This window comes from Nycticebus coucang, chromosome 22 (assembly GCF_027406575.1).
Source record: "Nycticebus coucang isolate mNycCou1 chromosome 22, mNycCou1.pri, whole genome shotgun sequence".
In the NCBI taxonomy this organism is placed as follows: Eukaryota; Metazoa; Chordata; class Mammalia; order Primates; family Lorisidae; genus Nycticebus; species Nycticebus coucang.
Window position 1 is genome coordinate 7,842,473 of NC_069801.1, and position 6,368 is coordinate 7,848,840.

At 46.9% G+C, this 6,368-nt stretch overlaps 1 pseudogene; it reads left to right on the plus strand.

Moving 5' to 3' along the window:
* The first annotated feature begins 678 nt into the window (after positions 1–678).
* On the plus strand, positions 679–4,472 carry LOC128574650 (10 kDa heat shock protein, mitochondrial-like; annotated as a pseudogene).
* The last annotated feature ends 1,896 nt before the right edge of the window (positions 4,473–6,368 follow it).

Below are 6,368 nucleotides of genomic sequence, written 5' to 3' on the forward strand. Positions count from 1 at the left end.
GAAAGTGACTTCCTTAAGTGGAAAAAAAAAAAAAGACTTTGAAAAACTTGGTACTATGTATTATTCTGTCCAACTGTAGGAAGGGTGGCCAGGAAAAAGCAGAACGCACCTGCCGGCTCCTGACTGGACTAGGCAGCACCAGACTTGTGTAAAGACGGTGGTGAGGGGCCCTGGCTCTGGGGTTTAATTAGAAGTGTCCAGCTTAAATTCATTGGAATGACAACTCCATTATCAAAATTCTTGTGAAATCTCTGTCCAAAGCCTGTGCACCCAGGAGGGAGTAAAGTTGCTGGAGCATGGCTGTGCCCCTCACTCACCCCCTCAGCTTGGTCTGGGTCTGTCCAGGAGAAGCTTTCCTGAGGCCAGCAGCCCTGGCCAGACACACGCTCATATCCACATTCTTGCTTACTTATACTCAAGTGTTATGGCAGCAGTCACGCTCTGAGCTCTTCCTACCCTATGATGCAGTCATGGCGGGTTTAGAGTTGGGGAGGGGAGGAAATCGGTCTTCCCAAAGAGGCTGGAAAGAAGAGGAACAACCTCTGGGGACACCCTGTATGTGATCACGACAGAATGCTTCTTCACATGTGTGGACAATCTAGAAATTAGGTCTGTGATGAGAATGAACCCTCTTTGAATATGCTGCCCTTGGACAGTGCATAACCTGTGCAACCTTACATGGGCATCCTGCTAGTAAGTGCCTACTTTAGTCAAGACAGGATAACTTACGCTGTGACAACAAACATCAAAATCTCAGTGTCTTAGAACAACAAAGATTTCTTTCTTTCTGGTGATAATGTCTAGGATGGGTGGGCAATGTACTGTCCTTCATGAGTCACTTAGAAACCCAGGCTGATGGAGGTTTCACCTCGACACATGCTCCTAAGATAGCCTCAGCAGGGAAGCAGCAGAGCTACAGGTAATTAAATGCCCTGGCCCATAAGTTGCACATTATTCCACCTAAAACTCTCTGGCCAGAGCTAGTCTCATAGCCACGTCTAACCTAACCTAGCAGTGTTGTCTGCCTCAGCACCCTAAACTTAACACATTCATGCCAAATTCCTCCCACAATCTTTCCACCTGTGCTGTGGTGTCTCCCAGGACTTGGGCTCCAGACTCAGAGGCATCTTTGAATCTTCTCTTTAAATATCTCATAGTCAAGTGACTTGCAAACCCTGTCAACTCTATTTTTCATTATTACTATCATTATTATTATTATTATTTTATGGAGACATAGTCTCACTTTATGCCATGGTGTCATAGCTCACAAACTCAAACTCTTGGGCTCAAGCGGTCCTCTTGTCTCAGCTTCCCAAGTAGCTGGGAATCCAAGTGCTTGCCACAACGCCAGCTATTTTTTAGAGATGGGGTCTCTCAATCTTGCTCAGGCCAGTCTCAGACTCGTGAGCTCAAGCTATCTACCTGCCTCAGCCTCCCAGAGTGCTAGGATTACAGGGCGAGCCACCAGTCCTAGCCCTTCCAACGCTATTTTCAAAATGTACCCACCCCACCAGCCTTAACAGAGCCACCATCATCTCTGGCCTCAATTACCACAGTGGATTCCTTAATCCCACCTTTACCCCCTACAGAGAGTCTCCACCCAGAGGCCAGAGGGATCCTGTTAGACATAAGCCAGATCTCATTTCTGCTCTGTTCAAAATACTCCATGGCTCCCACCTGCCTCAGAGAAAAGGCATCTCTCTGACCTCACCTCCACCCGCCCTCTGCCTCTTACTCTCCTGCAACCCCACAGACCTCCTTGCTCTCCTTGGACAGTCAGTCTGCTCTGCCTCAGGCCCTTTGCACTTGCAGGTCCCTCTGCCTGGAGGGCTCTCACTGCAGATCTCAGCAGAGCTTCCCTCCTCCTCCTTCAAGACCCCACTCTCATGTCTCCTTCTCCAGGAAGCCTTCCCAGACTTCCCTATTTTCAGTTGCACACTCACCCTTGAACTCCCCCACTTCTCTCCTATTGCATTTTTTTGCCAAAAGACTTAACCACCTTTTAACATTCTAAAGATTTTACTTACTGTGTTTACTGCCTATTTGCCCCAACTAGAATATAGGGCAAAGTTTTTTTTGTTGCTATTTATTTATTTTGAGACAAGATCGTCCTCTGTCACCCAGGGTGGAGTACAGTGATGTGATCATAGCTCACTGCAACTTCTAACTCCTGAGCTCAAGTGATCCTTCCACCTCAGCTTCCTGAGTAGCTGAGACTACAGGCATGCACCACCACATACCACACCTGGCTAATTTTTCTTATTTTTAGAAGAGGCAGGGTCTTGATATATTACCCAGACTGGTCTGGAACTCCTAGCCTCAAGAGATCCTCCTGCCTCGCCCTCTCGAAGTGCTGGAATTATAAGTGTGAACCACCATGCCTGGCCTAGAGTAGAGACTTTTATTTGTTTGGTTCACTGTTATATACTTATCACTTGTAATAGTGCCTGGCACACTGGTAGGTACTCAGTAAATATGGTTGAGTGAATGTACAAACCAAAGTATAACACAGTGGCTAAGAGCTCAGGCTCTGGGACCAGACTGCTGGTTCAAAGACCAACATTACCACTTACTATGTGATTTGGGGCAATTCACTCAGCTTCCCTGACCCTCAGTTTGCTCATCTGTATAATGGGAACAAGAATAGCACTTACACGTGGCGTTGTAAATTTCAGTGATTTAATGTACACAAAACTGTCTATACAGTGCATGGCAAAGAAATGCTTAATATCTGTTGGCTTTTCCTATTTTCAAACTTTGACCCTGTGATTCTACTTCTAACCATCTGTAATAAAGAAATAGAGATTGTTCTGGTTATGGGCAAAGATTTGCATATAATCACGTTCTTCACAGTGTTCTTTTAATAGTAAAAAGTTGGAAGTAATCTAAATTTCTAAGAAGATGTGATTTGTTAAATAAAATATGGTACACCCTTTGAAGGAATACCAGGCAGCCATTAAAATTCAAGTTCTCAAAGAATATTTAATGGCATGGGAGAACGTCCAGAGCATAATGCTAAGTGAAAAAGTAGGATACTGTTTTTTTCTAAGAAACAAAGTCTCACTCTTTCCCTAGGCTGGAGTGCAATGTTGCAATCACAGCTCACAGCAACCTCAAAGTCCTGGGCTCAAGGAATACTCCTGCCTCCGCCTCCCAAGTAGCCAGGACTATAGGTACTCACTGCTGTACCCAGCTCATTTTTTAATTAATTAATTAATTTTTAATTAATCTACATCATCTGGCTGGTCTTAAACTCCTGGGTTCAAGTGATCCTCTAGCCTCAGCCTCCTGAGTTGCTGCAGTCACTGGGATTACAGGTATGAACCACTGCAACCTGAATAATTCTTGAGTCGTGTATACCCAGCTGTTTGTTTTGTTATTAACTTTTAAACTGTGCATATACTCTTGTGCATGTGTTAAGTAACTCATTAAAAAGCAGCAAAAAGGATGCAAAACTGCATGGTCCCAATTCAGATTTATACATCTTTTTCTGTACTCCCCTTACCCCTAACACATTCTTGGAAACACTACTGGTAAGAAGTCAACTCAGATGTTAGCTGTGGTTCCTTCTGGGTGATGAAATACTAAAAGATTCAAACATTCTTTTTGATTCCTTATTATATTTTCCAGATTTCTTACAATGAACATAGAATTGCTTTAATAATCAGGAATAAACCTTTAAAAAGGATTTTTTAAAAGATATTTAGGTCAGCATTTCCCAAATGCTAGTTCCCACAGCATGTTAATAAGTGATCAAAGTAGAGATTCTCAGGGATCAGGTGAGTTTGACAAAGGTTAGAGAAAGAGCACAAGCTGCAGAGGGGCCACGGCGGGACAGGCATTTAGAAAGTTTCTTGTGCCCTGTAATTCAGTATTGGTGGAAAGGAGTACAGCCAAAACCGTAACCGAAGGAGGCACTATGCTTCCAGAAAACTCCCAAGGAAAAGTATTGCAAAAACAAGCAGTTGCTGCTGGAACCAGCTCGAAAAGGGAAGAATAGAAAAGATTCAACTGGGCAGCACCTGAGGCTCAAAGGAGTAGGGCGCCAGCCCCATTTGCTGGAGGTGGCAGGTTCAAACCCAGCCCCGGGCAGAAAAAAAAAAAAAGATTGAACCAGTGAAGGTGAAAATTGCAGATAAAATTCTGCTCCCAGAATCTGGAGGTACCAAAGTGATTCTAGACAACAAAGATTCTTTCTTTTCTTTCTTTTATATTTTCTTTATATTCCCGAGTTTGTAAAGCAGCGATTATTATAGTACAAAGAACTTCGGTATCCAGACCAAATTGTTAAACCAGAAATGACGTGAGTTCTTGCTTCATCTTGAAGGTTTTAGATGGAGAGATGGTTGGGGTGAGGTCTGGGGAAGGAGTGCGCTACCCTCTAGGAAGCTCCACATATCCAGCTGTCCAGAAGCCAACAGGATTCTTTCATATTTAGAGATGGTGACATTCTTGGAAAGTAAGTGGACTGAAATCAATCAGTTAATGATATGGCATCACAGGAGACTGCCCGTTCCACTGAAATTATGAAAGATTTCTCCATGCAAATAACATCCCTATCTTTCTTTCTTTTATAATAAACTAATGATACCTAAACTGAGAGAGAGGAGAGAGTTCAAGCAGTTTCCCCTCTGCAGGGCTTCTCAGAGCCTTTACGGTGGTAGCCATGATGGCTGTCTATAAGACTACCTACGTTCCTCCTCCTCCTCCTTTCTTTTTTTTTCTTTTTAAGACAAAGTCTCACTTTCTTGCCCCTGGTAGAGTGCCGTGGCATCATAGCTCTCAGCAACCTCAAACTCTTGGGCTCCAGTGATCCTCTTGCCTCAGCTTCCCAAATAGCTGGGACTACAGGTGCCCGCCACAACATCTGGTTCTTTTTTAGAGACGGGCGTTTCTCTTTTGTTCAGGCTGTTCTCAAACTGGTGAGCTCAGGCCATGCACCCAGTTCGGCCTCCCAGAGTGCTAGGATTGCAGGCATGAGCCACTGCCCGGCCTATCCTCTTTTCTTTCCTGCCCATCCTCTCCTCCAAAAAGTCCTACACCTGGAGGAAAAGGGTACCCTTCCTGCAGGGTAGCTAGTGGTGAATCCCTGAGTGTAAGCGGCCCTGGGGACATTTGGGTGCCTCCTTCCCCATAATGGGGCTCTGGGAGCTGGTCTCTCCAGGCCTCCCCGGCAGGACCTAGAGTCCAGGCCTGAGTCTGCCTCCTTGGGTCCCCTCTGCAAGCCTCCCACCACTGGGGATGCCCCTCCCCTGCACTGACTCCAACCCCACTAGCCTTTGAGACCCATGTCCCCTGGGAAGCCTCCAGCTGTCTCACTCCCTGGTACTCCCTGGCAGGGACTAGACTCTAGATTGGGTTGGAGGTTACCAGTGCCCCCAGCATGATTTCATGGCTGTATGTAGATGTGTTTCTGTGCAACTAGGGGGATGAGCTGTCTTCCTAGCTGAACTGCCAAGTCCCTTGAGGCAAGACTGGCTGTGGGGACATACCCAGGCCTCACATAGCACTCAACACCGCCCGGACACACTGTAGACACTTGGGAAACCCACCCCCACAGCTGCCCTCTGCCCCCAGAGGCTGCCTCCTTCCCTTTACCCAAGTCTAGACACTCAGCTTCCTGAAACTATACCAGGGCCCCACCCCAAATTCCTGCTCATCACCCCCCCATCATCCTCCTTCTGCCTCTCAGGACTTCCTGCCCTTCCCCTCCTCCAAAAGCCCTCCAGGATTCTCAGTCCGGGCAGAAGTCCCCTCCTTCTCAGGCAATGCTAGAAAGAGCTGCTTCTCCCCACACACACCTGTGCCAGGCCCCAAAGCTCGGGGATAAATGTGACAAATGGAGAGGCATTGGGCTGTTTTTCCAGAGCATCCAGAGTCCAGGTAGCTTTGTGGGACTCACTGCCTGCTAACTCACCCGGGGACTGAATCATTTCCCTCTCCTGGGTTTCGCTTTGCTCTTGTCTCCAATGGGAACAGGAGAAAAGAAAAACCTGTTTCTTTGAAGGCCTGTTGTGATTGCGCACAGCAGGGGCTGCCCTACCGAGCTTTTCTGGAGTTCACTCACCTGTCTGAGGGTTTCTGGGACCCTGCACCTGTGTGAGATACTCATTTTTGTTATGATGCCTAGAGGACCTGATCCTGGTCCGTGTGTGTGTGTGTGTGTGTGTGTGTGTGTGTGTGTCTTTAGGTGCACAGCCCTATGGCTCTCAAAGGCTCAGAGTTCCCTCCTTCTGCTGTAGGTCCCTAGTGAGCTCTGCTGGCCTCTGGGCCCAGACCATAGGGCAGGAGTCCCAGCCAGGCTAAGTCTACACAGCTCCAGGCAGAACCTCCACCTCCTCCTCCCACTGCCCCTTCCCAGCCCAGGG